This window comes from Montipora foliosa, chromosome 14, assembly GCF_036669935.1.
Source record: "Montipora foliosa isolate CH-2021 chromosome 14, ASM3666993v2, whole genome shotgun sequence".
NCBI lineage: Eukaryota > Metazoa > Cnidaria > Anthozoa > Scleractinia > Acroporidae > Montipora > Montipora foliosa.
The window spans coordinates 7744311-7756810 of record NC_090882.1 but is presented as its reverse complement, the minus strand read 5'-3'; the positions used below and the strand labels follow the sequence as shown (position 1 = coordinate 7756810).

Sequence of the window (12500 nt, the reverse complement as noted above, 5' to 3'; positions counted from 1 at the left end):
AAATACCTTATTTGATACGTAGTACAATCGGGTCCTTAAGTGTCAGAAGTTAACTATCAGAAAGCACTTTTCTTATAGGTTCCACTGCTTTTCCTTTCAGGCCCGGAGATTCTCCATTGCTACGAGAAATAAATTTAAGCTTCGGGAAAACTTTTTTAACGAGTGTTTGCATCTGAGAAAACGAATTATAAAAGATGCCAACCTATGGAAATCTAAAATCTGGAGATTTTTTCCAGCTGGTCTCCTTACCCCTCCCTTAACCTACCCACTCCCCCTCCCCTCCTCTCCCCCCCTTTAAACGCACCCACCCGTCCCCCAGTAGGCAGAATATTCTGCCACCATTGTGAATTTGCGGGAAAACGGGGTACTTACGTCAAGAATTTTTATTGGTTAATCGGAGATCCAATCAAACAATCGGTTATATGGCTATGATAGCTAAAGGAAGTCATTTTGTTTAGTTCTATTAAAACATGTTTGGAACTCAGAGATGAAGAAGTGCATTAAGAAACAATGAAACGAGTTCAAAAAAATCGAATTTTTTTAAAACTTGGGGATGCAATTTGAGTCTAGAATGGAGAAACGTCTGTAAAAGGTTCAGAGTCATTTTTATCGGGGAGATTTAATGACCCGTATGGGAAACCGGGAGATTCGTTCCATATCCGGGAGACTCCCGGATAATCCGGGACAGTTAGCTTGTATGAATTATTACTAGTAGAATCGCTTACAACTTTGAAATATACTGGGCGCAGCCGTCTTAAATAATTCAGTTGTGTCGTTAATAACACTTATTAGTAACATTAATTGTCACAATTATTCAAGATGGTGGCACCCGGGTAATTTGAAGCAAAAAAATAGCGATTATGAAATTCATTTATTTCCAGTGCAAACGCTTTTTTGCGGGAAAAAAATATATATATATGATGGTAAACAAAAGTACCTGTGATTTAAAGTAATTTCTTGGTAAGAGTGGAGGACGAAATAACGTTTGATAACTTGGTAATATTACAGGAAATTTGTTTAGAGGAAAACTTCTTTTGGTACAATTGTTCAGGTGATTATATTCTCGCATTCTAACTTTTCAACACTGGGCGATGTGATCATAGTGTGGGTGCTAATTGAAAAGGGTACCTCACCAGGAAAAGATAAACATCTTTAAACGATAATACAGTTTCATAAGGGTGTAGTTCTAAGGGACACTTACTATAATAGGAGGAAGGATTTAAAGTCCAATTCACTTGTAAAAACCCACACGTTAAACTAAGTGCAACGATGATTCGACTACAGTCGCTCAACTGGGCGAAAGCATGAAAGCATGAAAGCCAAGCTCACCCAGATGACACACTGTCCAAGTCCTTGTTCTTCCCGTTGTTGAGGCTTTCGCTCAAAAGTCTTAAACATTTTAAAGCCAAAATCATTTAGTATTGTGCGTTGTAGACTCTTTATTTTCTATATTATTTTACAAAACAGAGACTAAAACAAATATAATACTTTAAAATAAATATTGAAATAAATAAATACATATTGTAAAAAGTATTGACAGGAAAAACTAGAACAAGGCAAACAAATGTAGAAGATCAAGCCATTGGAGGAAACATAAAAGAGTGATAGAGTCCATACTGGGCGAACCACCACAAATAAACAAAATGCTATAAATCTACTAATGAAACTTGAGGTAAATAAAATCAAACAGCTAAATAAAGGCAAACTTCTGAGTAGTTACATGAGTTCGCCATTAACTTTGGAATTTCCTGATTTTTCGTTTAAATGAAATAAGGTTGCTGCTGGAACGAACATTGAAAGGTAAACTATTCTGCCAAAGTTCCACCATTTGTATTGAAATATGAAAATTTAAAATTGGACGCCTTTGCAAATTTTTCCTTAGTTCAAACAGTGATAACCTTTTAAGAATGTGATGATCACTAATAATTAGTAATTTCCAAGTTCAGATAACCATTTAAACCTTGTATAAAAAGTAACATCAGCCATAAAGTGTCGTTGTTGAAGAGATCTCAAATTAGCTGCTTATGCGAATTAGCTCTCACGAAACCGTCGTTAACTACTTGCATGGTTCGTGGTCGGGCAAAACTTCTGCAAGTGAAGCCACTAAAAAGAGACGATCTCTGCAAGCGCATGTGGACAAACGACTGGTCATGGGATCACGCTTAATACGAAGAAAGGAAACATCACAAGACGACAATGAGGAAGAATTAAGACTAACAAGACAAAAAGATGAAGTACGAGGAAAACACGAACAGCGAAATAACGATACCTCAGCTCGTAGCTGTCAGAGAAGTTAGTCTCAATGCAACATCGAGTAAAAGGCGCAGAGCGGCCAAAGATGCAAACAACAAGTACAAGAGGTCGTGGACGCAGATGGGGAAGGGGAACCAACTGCCGAAGACATTTCCTACAGAACGTAAATATTGTTGAGGAGATAAAAGAGAAGTGCGTAAAATCCACGCGTTAATCGTAGAAAAGGAGACTATTTCCTTGTCGAAGATCTCCCGAGATATGAAAGCTTTCTTTGCCGCAAACTAAGCCGAGTAGTTACAGTTAAAGGCGAAACACCCCTCGGAGTGAAATGAACAGTGAGAACTATCCATATCCGACAACAACAACTAAGGTAACCTATCCATTTTGAGAGGAGTAGTTCTATTAATTTCGTGTAAGACAAAGAATAATGGAAAAAAGCAGCGGTGACAAACATTAATTAAAGTATAAACAAGCGCACTGTTTGAAATTATTTACATGACGTTTCCTATGCTTCGACATACATCCTCAGAAGTGACCGTTTACTACGAATTTAAACTTTGTAATATGTAACCTATTAAGTAACTACTTATTAACAATAATTGATTAATGAATTAACAATTAGTTAACAGTCACCTCTGAGGATGTATGTCAAAGGATACGAACGCCAAGTAAGTAATTTCAAACAATGCGCTTGCATGTTTTTGTCAAGCCGTTTGATGCATAGTTCTGGTTTCGATAAAGACGGCAATCAATAATGCCGTGCAAGCATAGTCACGATTCCCCTCCCCCTCTATCTCCAACCTCGTTCCCAGGGCTTCTCCCTCATTTGGGGGCGGGGCTTTTTTTTTACCGCCCTGCCCCCTTCTGAGGGAGAAGCCCTGGAAACGAGGCTGCCCCCCTTAAAAAATTTATTATAATTATTATAATTAACATAATTAGTATAATTATAATTCAAATTATTATAATAAGTATAATTATTTTAATTATTATTATTGTTATTAGAAACATAGTATTAGGTTAGTTTCGGGCCCAGACAATTTTTTTTAGATTAAACTAGACCCTCCATGATAGTACAATGGGTTACCTGTGGTTCGTGCACCGTCCCAGGCAACTTTTTTTCAAGTTGGGGGGTCATTAAAACCATTTAATTAAGGGGTTACCCAGAAGTCATACTAGCAGAGGCCCTTTGGCTCGCATGTCCTCACATGTTCGTACGACTAAAAAGATCCTTTTCTGAGGTAAAAAGCTGGCTACCGGCCTATTATTTGTCAAAAAGAAGAAATTCCTGTCCTCTTTGGAAAAAATAGACACGCATTGCTTACGCGTGGTAGTGAATTAACACAGCGATTTATTCCATATAAAATGTCAACTGAGCTGTGTGTTGTCTTCCAGGAGATTCAAGTTATCCTTGCATAATATGTAGCTCTGACAGTACACGATATTGTTTTGGTATTGTCTATCATTGTAGTGCCATGGTAGAAGTCTTGGGTAAATAGCCTGAGAAGACATGTGGTTACTAGCAAAGTATTGAACCCAGAAAAATTGAAGAAAATAAATGGGAAGTGAGAAACATTGGCTTTTGGGCTGACATGTTGATAATTGATTTTTGCTACGTTCAATTTTGGCTGCAGAAATAAATCGTAAAATCGAAAGTGACATGGCCGGAATTCAGCGGGCGCCATGATTAAGTTACCGCGGCATGTTTACTCGCCAAACAGTGAAGCGTCCGTGTCAAATGATGGCAAGATACCCGGTTTTCGTAAGTTCTTTTTCTGTCAAGTGTGCTAAAGTTTGACAATAAATGAGCGAAGTCAAAACAAAGATCACAATCGCCCAAACCCTTTAGGTTGACCATTGTTTCTGCTAAGTCAAAAATTTACTCTCCAAGACGAGGTTATTTATCACCAGGTAATTTCGTCATTTTGGAAATAGCAGCTACTTTATTATTCATCGGCGTCACAATTTTTTGCTGATTTTGCGGCTCATTTTGTTGAAACTCAAGCACGCTTCCAACAGACTTGCTTATTTTTGTGAACCTTTCCTGCTGACAGAGCAATACTAAAAATGTCCTCCTGTATCACATTTCAACCTTGAGCTCGAAAATTCAATACACATTATGATATTATAATTCACAAAGGCAGAAAATATCACAGAATCCTTTTCCAGCGAAACATTTTATTGAAACAAGCAACATAAAAGATGCACTAAAACGCCATTCGCGTTGCAATGACTTTCGAGGCCATCCCTGGTTAACGAGAATAACAAACTCATGAGGCAGAATGTATATTTATATTTAATTAAGTTAGCACAACAGAAAGACACTAACCTCATTTTGACACAAAAATGCTTTACTATTGCCATAAAAACTATCCAGTTAAGCTCGCATATTATAAAACATGATGAATTCATAAAAGCCACCTTTTCCAGCGAACAATTTTTTGAAACAAACAACATATTTGCTATTAGAGGCAAAAACCCCTTCCTATTTCATTGCGTGCGTGAAGAGAAAAAAACTCAGTTGTGTCAAATATGTGCAATATTACACCAAATTAAAAGTTCAGGATCAAACCGTTTCCATGAAGAACCTTTTCCTTGAATAATGAAGCACAAAATAGACGACAAGCTTTCTTTCAAATAATTCTTGACTGTCACATTTCCAATTATGTTTTTACTGAAGACTGTGCAGTGTTGATCACAGATTCACTTAAGGTGTTCGATTTGTTCTGTCTTTGTTGAACCCATAAGTTACCAGAGAATTTTCCATTTGGTTTCAGTGTTCTACATAACAGCACACTTGGTAAAATTAGAAATGCACCTCACTTTGATTTCGGCTCGACGGGCGACAGATTGTTGTCGAAGTCCATTACTCGTCGCTTGTAAGATTCCACCGCCTGTCTTGTTCAGTATCCAATTGACTTGCCATTATTGAACTTCATAAGGGTATATTTTGTTCAAAGATCCATTAAAACGCCATTCGCGTTGCATGACTTTCGACGCCATTGCCGGTTAAGTTTATCATTCTACTGTGTCCACCAGAGAAATCTACGCATTTCAACTACCCTCTCGATCCTAAGAAAATACGAGCAGAAGGCTCTATGCATAAAGATACCACTTAGCAGGGGAGTGACAGGCAAGACTTTTACCGACACGGAAAAAAAAAAGAATACCGAACAAATGCCACCCAATTTCCGACTGGGATTGCCCTACGGCAACCCAGTAAAAATACAAAATGTACATAAATAATTCAAATAAAAACTTAAATATGAAATATATCATTCATTGCAGTTAAAAGGCGTTCCGATATCGATGTGTTTACAGTGCAGGGACGAGTTGACTGTGGTTGGAGGAACTGCTGTTGGAGAGAGAATTTAGCAACAATTAGTCAACAGTCACTTCTGAGGATGTGTGTCGAAGCATACAAACGCCAAGTAAGTAATTTCAAGCAATGCGCTTGTTTGTTTGTCACGCTGTTTGCGTCTTAATTTGGATGCATAGTTCTGGTTTCGATAAAGACGGCAATCAATAATGCCGTGCAAGCATAGTCACGATTCCCCCCCCCCTCTATCTGCAACCTCGTTCCCAGGGCTTCTCCCTCATGTGGGGGAGGGGCGTTTTTTTATTGCCCCGCCCCCACATGAGGGAGAAGCCCTGGGAACGAGGTTGCAGATAGAGGGGGAGGGGAGGCGTGACTATGCTTGCACGGCTCTCCGAGGGACTGGGGCTGTGTGGGAGATTGAATTATCATTCAACCCCAGCCCTAGTCCCCCATGAGAGCCTGCTCGCAGGCTACATTATTGATTGCCGTCTTTATCGAAACCAGAACTATGCATCCAAATTAAGACGCAAGCGGCGTGACAAATAAACAAGTGTATTAATTAGCTTAAATATTATACTTATTTTAATTATTATTATTATATCAATTATTTTTATTAGAAACAGCATCAGGTGTTCCGATGTGTGTACAGTGCAGGGACGAGTTGACTGTGGTTGGAGGACGTGCTGCTGAACCCTGCTAAACCAGTGAAACTACATCATGGGAACTCACAGTTAATATGAGCAACTCTTTGTCAGCTTTTTAACTTGTGCGGCCAAGCAGAAGTGAATTACTTGGTTCATCTCTTTTTGCTGTCAACATGTTCATGGCAGGATCATTGACTCAACAGTAAGAATTTTCAAATGGGTTATACGTCAAGTTTAGCTTTTAACTTACTATTGTTCTGTTAATTAAAGGAGAAAAGTTTAAACTTCAGAAGAATTCACTTTTTTTTTCGTTTGGAGCTGACCATGTTTAATTTTGGAGTCTACTTTTTGAAAACCTCAAGGTTAACTTAACCTTGTTATTGGGATTTTGATGTTGCTCCTGTCTCTTCCAACCTTAAACTAAATACATGTAGAAAAATTTATTAAAGAAAAGCATGTTAGTACTGGTAACTACTTAGAGTAACTTCTAATTACTGGAAGTGTAATTGGCATAAAGGAGTTGTTTTCCCTATCCAGTTATGGTATTTCGACTGTTTACTTAAGATTATTTTATCGTCAATCTCGAAAGAGGATTGAATTTTTTGGGTAGATAATTTGTGAAAGAGTGTAAGGAAAATATCGTCCGTGGCGTAGTATAATTCATTTTTCACTGCTTGAAGTGCTTTGTCATGCGTGCCAGTAATAATCCATTTTCCGCTATGTTAAGGAAGTGAGATCCCTAAAGTTGTGTTCCGTTGGGTTCCGTTGGGGGTCTCTCTCTCTCTCTCTCCACATGATTACTTTCACTGGTGTCTTGTTCCAAACTTCTTGTCTCCTGTTACTTTTTAAAGCCTGATAAACCAGTTAATTAACCTTGAGTTTCGGTTTTGACCTCAAGAAGGTAACTCGCGTATTTGCCTTACAAAAAGAACAAGTTGAAACTTCTGATGTATTCATGTCCTTATTGTTTGGAGCTGACCAATGTTTGGAAGTTTTAGAGAACACTTCCTGGGTACGTTAAGGTTAACTTAACCTTATTATTGGAATTTTGATACCGCCTTGTCTCTTCCCACTCTGAAATAAGAACATGTAGAAAAATCATAAGGAAGAGGGAAAAGCCTTTTTCCCCATCTGGATATAGTATTTTCGACTCAGTGTAGAGAAGATATCGTTAACGTCACCTATTGTCATTGCTTAACCAGTGACGCAAGGTCATAGGACTTAAAAATTTACATGAGCAACTCTCTACGTGCTTTTTGACTTGTGCGGACGAGCAGAACTGGCAGCATCAAGGCAGCAGTGAAGTACTTGGTTCATCTCTTGTTGCAATAAACGCGTTCATGGTAGGATTGACTCGAAATTAATTTAAGCCATGGGAAAAACTGTTTTAATGAGTGTTTGCATCAGGAAAACGAATTATTAGAATCACTTACAACTTTACTGGGCGCAGCCGTCTTAAATAATTCAGTTGTGTCATTAATAACACTTAAGGTGATTCCTTAGTAATAGAAGATGTTGTAAGATTTTCCTTAAACGTTTCTCGATTATTCCCTACATTATGGTGACTCGAAATGTGCAATTAAATAAATAGGTCACCGAGCTCGTTCGCGAGATATAACTTCCTCAAGTTACTCATTTAATCATTGTGACTTCATCTATCAAGGACAAGTTTGTTCTGTCGGTTCAGAACAGGAAGCACAGCTTTGACGTAATTCTTTAAATAACAAAACAGGTGAATTGTATTGCTCAAAAGGAATAATTTAACGTTTGTTTTGTGTGCACAGGCACACGTCTTGAAAAGGCACTTGACTACAAATATTCTTCAGGTGCGTGATCTTAAGGAGACAATTTTGTGTCCATGAGTGATGGACCAACCTCGTTTAGGAAAGCAGACCAAGCTTGACCCCTCGACAACACTTCTCCCCGATAGCAAGGTTTCACTTTCACTGTTGGACTGAAATGTTCTTTAGCATCATCAAAGCTATCACTCGACTTTTTGTTTTGCGAGAGTCTAAAAGGTTTCTTGTTTTGCTCTTTACTGCTGTGCTCTGAAAACGGCCATTCTTCTTCTTTCTAGCGAGGTTTCCGGCAGGAAAGGTCGCCATTTTGAAATGTTTTTGGCCACGTTCGATATATCAATATTCACACATGGCTACGAGTCTATGGTTAAATTCAAACATCGTTTAGTTTAGAAATATCCGTTTAGACTTGTGACACAAAGAAAACAGAACTGAGCCGTGAAATTTGACCATAAAGCCTCTTTGCCATGCCTCATCATTGACTCAATGGTAAGAATTTTCAAACGGGTTATATTTCAAGTTTTGGCTTTTAACTTACGTGTTGTTTTGTAAAGGTCCGTGCACAATGCTCGCAACATTGTTGGGGCCAACATGTTGCGAGCGTTTGCACACCATGTTGTGTGTTGTGGCTTGTTGTTTCGACTTGTTGGAAGTTGTTGGATGAAGTTTGAAACTGGTCAAACTTCAGAGCCTAAGAAGAACCAGTGTAAACTTCAGGGGAATTAATTTTTTTTCGATTGGAGATGACAATGTTTAATTTTGGAGTCCGCTTTTTTTAAATCCTCAAGGTTAAGTTAACCTTGAATTTGGGATTTTAACGTCGCCCCTGTCTCTTCCAACCCTAAACTAAATACATGTAGAAAAATTATTATAAGGAAAAGCACATGATAGTAACTACTGAAATATATAATCTTTTGCAGTGAAAAGGTGTTCTGATGTGCATAATTATAGTGTAGCTGGGACGAGTTGACTGTGGTTGGAGGAAGTGCTGTCGGCAGAGAGAATGTGCTTTTTGAAGCCTGTTAAACCAGTGAAGCTACATCATGGGGAAACCACAATTAAAATGAACAACTCTTTGCCAGCTTTTTAACTTGTGTTGGACAAGCAGAACATGAAGTACTTGGTTAATCTCTTTTTGCTGTCAACATGTTTATGGCAGGATCATTGACTCAACGGTAAGAATTTTCAAATGGGTTACACGTCTAGTTTCACTTTTCACTTATGTATTTGTCTTGTAAAAAGAATAGCTCCAAACTTCTCAAAAATTCATTTTCTTTCTCGCTTGGAGCTGACCATGTTTTGGAGTCCACTTTCTTACCATGTTGTCTGAAATGCGCATACGCACTCCTTTAAGGTTTTGCAAAGGCAGCAAAGGCGTTCCATTGTTCGAGTTAGTGCTCAAAATTAGTCAACTTAGTTGAATTGAAATAATTATAATAATAATAGTAATAATTTATTCATATTTAAATTATCGTGAAAAGGAGAATCTTGAGGTTACTTATAATTTTTTGTCCTTTATTAAAAGATGATGTACGTACTAAGTCATTCTATTGTTTTTTGACTCTAACAAAAATAGGGTACTTAAGACAATTTACTCTTCCTGATTTCCTTTGTATTTATATACATGATTTGGTTGTGTAATTTTACTTTAACAATATTCAAAAAAAGAATTTTTGTGGGAGGCAAGCCCACCTCATGGTTATAATGTGTGCTTGACTCGGGGGAACATTGTGTTGTGTTCTTAGACAAGACACTTTAATTACTCTCACGGTGCCTAGCTTTCTCCACCCAAGTGGGTACCGGCAACAAATTTATTGTTGGAGGGTAGCCCTGCGATGGACTGGCATCCCATCCAGTGGGAAGTAGAAATACTCCAAGTCGCTTCATGCCATGGAAACTGGGATAAGCTCCGGCCTGATAGCCACACTGCCTTCTAGCTCGTATGCAGAAACTTTACCTTTTGTCGCATTCTACTATAAGAGTGGGACTTATAAGGAGAGTGCTTTCTGATAGTTATCATCATCTGACACCTAAAGACACGATTGTAGTTTGTATCAATAAAGTATATTAGCGACTTCTGTGTATTCTTCCATACAAAAGCCCATGCGACAGCTCGAACAAACAGGGTCACATAACCAAAATAAAGCTATAACCTTTATTTGAGCGACCCTACTTTAAAAAGAGCATTTAGAAGAGAGCAGAGTTTTTAGAAAGACAACTAATTGCATAAAGAAATTAACTGATTAGAGTGTAGTGTGAAGTGTTAAGTTTCTACCCCATATGAACCATGTGAGCATTAGCCCTACTAATGGAAATGGACCCACACAATGGTTAGATCACCACTGCTCTACCGACTGAGCTACAAGGTCAGACGGGAGCAGGCCGTGGAAACTGAAGATGTTAAAGTCACGGCAATGAACATGTACAAGGAAGGATTACATTTTTGCAAAGGTTGCTACACGGGCAACGTTTGCAAGAATGTAATTCTTCCTTGTACTTGTACATGTTCATTGCCGTGACTTTAACATCTTCAGTTCTCACGGCCTGCTCCCATCTGACCTTGTAGCTCAGTCGGTAGAGCAGCGGTGATCTAACCTGAAGGTCGTGGCTTCAATTCCCACCTTGGTCAGAGTTTTTCTCTGTCCTTGTGTGGGCCCATTTCCATTAGTAGGGCCAACGCTCATATGGGGTACAAACTTAGCACTTCACGTTACACTCTAATCAGTTAATTTCTTTATGCAATTAGTTGTCTTTTTAAAAACGGTACGTTTAAGGATGGTGAATGCTCTTTTCAAAGTAAGGTCGTCCAAATAAAGGTTATAACTTTATTTTGGTTATTTGACCCTGTTTGTTAGAGTTGTCGCATGGGGTTTGGTAGGAAGAATATATAAAGTCGCTAATAAACACTTTATTGATACAAGCTACAATAGTGTTAGGTGTCAAACAAAGGTAACTATCAGAAAGCACTCTCCTTATAAGTCCCACTGCTAAAAAATTAAGCTGACAGTGGGAAAAACTGTTTTTAATGAGTGTTTCTATCAAGTAAAAAGAATGTGTTCAATGATACTCTTGGAATCATAGGCAGAAACCTGTCAGAGCTCAGGTTCAGTGGTGAGAGCACTCGCCTCTCACCAATGTGTTCCCAGACGCTGCGTCACATGTGGGTTGAGTTTGTTGGTTCTCTACTCTTCTCCGAGATGTTTTTTTCCGGTTACTCCAGTTTTACACTCTTCTAAAAAACCAACATTTGATTTTATTTGCATCAATTTGTTGATTTCAGTGTACTGTGTCCCCAATTAGTGCTCCAGCGTTAGAATGACTAGACACTTGAATAAAGTTCCTTTCTTTCTATTTTTTTTTTACTCCAGTAACATGTTGAAGATGCAGTCAAGAGAAAACCTTGGGCCTATGCTCTGGAGAAGATAACAGGAAGTAAAGGAGGTTGATGTTTCAGCTATCACTGAGTATTTTAAACTCTTGTATGACTGGATGAAGAAACAAAGAAAGGAGATCGGTGATGCTCCACTGGGGTGAGACGAGTACCCTACAATGACTTCTACATGACTACAGACTGAACAAGTTAAGGCAGGTCCAACATCTGGGATTCCTTTCCTCATTCCAGTCATGTTTTACTTTAACGTGATGGTCTTAGCATTTCCATTTGCAGTGTTGGTTTGGTAAAAATGTTTTCAAAAGCAGTAATAGACTCAAGGGCAATGCTTAATGTGCATCCCTTGTTTGGTTTCTGTTGGGTAGGCATATGCGCATAAGGTGCTCGGTCTATAACCATGAAATTGAATTTTTTGTGTGACTTGACCGAAAAATGGTTTTGGGGTTCCTCTTATTCCACAAACAACTTGTTATGCAGGGAAAAAGGAGGAAAATTCTGCGACATCTTTTAGAAACTTAAGCCTTTTTTCCAGCGACTTCTTGTTTATCGATAACTCTATAGTGTAAATTTTCGATATTGATCGATTCACATACTGAAGAGTCTAAAACTTTTTATTTTGATCAGCAATAAACTGCTTTTGCTCTCCTGAAATTTTTTTACATAGCCATGGATGGACCTGTCAGTTCTGCAGCCATTCAATTTTTCCATTTCACTCTGACAATTGAGGATTGTGAGCTTTTTCAGCTTTCTTTCAACTCCAACTCTGACTGTTTGTGCTCCAAGGATACTCTAAATTCTATAACATACTGATGATTTAGTAGTAGATAAAATATGAGTGGGAGATCTGTATGCGCCTTTACAATGGCGAGCCGATAGGCGAGCCATTGTAAACGTCCATACAGATCGGACGCGAATATTTTATCCTGCTTGTGAAATGAATACATTAAATTGAATGCAAAGTATTGTTATTTTAATCAGTAGAGATCTGTATCAAAAGTTAATGAATACTAATTAGCTGAGCAGGAGTTTGTATCAAAAGTTAATTCTACTGTTTAATAATAATATTCATCAACCCCAGTTGATTTGTATTGGTGTTT

At 38.2% G+C, this 12500-nt stretch overlaps 1 long non-coding RNA gene across 5 annotated transcripts in view; it reads left to right on the top strand.

The window, feature by feature from the left end:
* Nucleotides 1-12500, top strand: part of LOC137985275 (uncharacterized) — a 17831-nt gene that overhangs the window by 3739 nt on the left and 1592 nt on the right. For 2 of the 5 annotated variants that reach the window (XR_011119268.1, XR_011119272.1), the window contains exons 2-5: nucleotides 5539-5681; nucleotides 6187-6415; nucleotides 8933-9187; nucleotides 11381-12500. The exon at nucleotides 11381-12500 is cut by the window's right edge and continues 1592 nt beyond it. This is a non-coding gene — a long non-coding RNA (uncharacterized lncRNA). Of the gene's footprint in view, nucleotides 1-2230; nucleotides 2624-3884; nucleotides 4013-5538; nucleotides 5682-6186; nucleotides 6416-8932; nucleotides 9188-11380 lie in introns of those variants that run through there. The other 3 variants (XR_011119270.1, XR_011119271.1, XR_011119269.1) reach the window with 3 other exon arrangements.